Source organism: Tupaia chinensis, unplaced genomic scaffold (genome assembly GCF_000334495.1).
Source record: "Tupaia chinensis unplaced genomic scaffold, TupChi_1.0 Scaffold000066_1, whole genome shotgun sequence".
Classification (NCBI taxonomy): Eukaryota; Metazoa; Chordata; class Mammalia; order Scandentia; family Tupaiidae; genus Tupaia; species Tupaia belangeri.
In genome coordinates this window covers 7,377,922-7,378,518 of record NW_006159525.1, presented here as the reverse complement: position 1 = coordinate 7,378,518, position 597 = coordinate 7,377,922, and the positions used below count along the sequence as shown (strand labels likewise).

Genomic DNA, 597 nt, shown 5'->3' with positions numbered 1-597 from the left:
CATAAGTTTTATGCAACCGGGTCCGGGACGAAAACCGCGGGCGACTGCATGGGAGTCCAGTGACATAGCCATTACGCTAACTGCTGGTCCCAGGGACTAAGTGATTTCTTTTTTTTTTGGAGAGGTTTTTGCCATAGGGCGTGTGCGCTCGCCAGACAGAGAGAGACAGAGAGACAGAAAGTGAGAAATCACCCCCCAGGGGGGATGGCCACGCCGCAATCCCTTCTCCTCCATTCTCCTCTTGGGATCTTGGGCACGCACGCACACGCACCCGGCGTGAGTTTTAAGCCACCGAGTCCGGGACGCAAACCGCGGTCAACTACAGGGGAGTCCAGCGACATAGCCATTATGCTAACTGCTGGTTCCCAGGACTAAGCGATTTCTGACTTCTCAGTTCTCAAATTCCGGATTAAGGGCCAGAAGGTGGAGTGGAGGGTAAGGCACTGGATCCCACATAGCCAACTCCAAGGTTTGATTTCCGGACTCTGTGACTTGAAATCACGTCTGCAGTGTGAGTGTGTGCTCAAAATCTTGAGAGGAGGATGGAGGAGAAGGGATTGCAGCTTGGTCATCCTCCCTTGGGGACTGATTTCTCTT

At 53.3% G+C, this 597-nt stretch overlaps 1 long non-coding RNA gene across 4 annotated transcripts in view; it reads left to right on the top strand.

The window, feature by feature from the left end:
* Positions 1–597, top strand: part of LOC102483013 (uncharacterized) — a 61,934-nt gene that overhangs the window by 30,886 nt on the left and 30,451 nt on the right. The gene's annotated exons all lie outside the window — the stretch shown is intronic.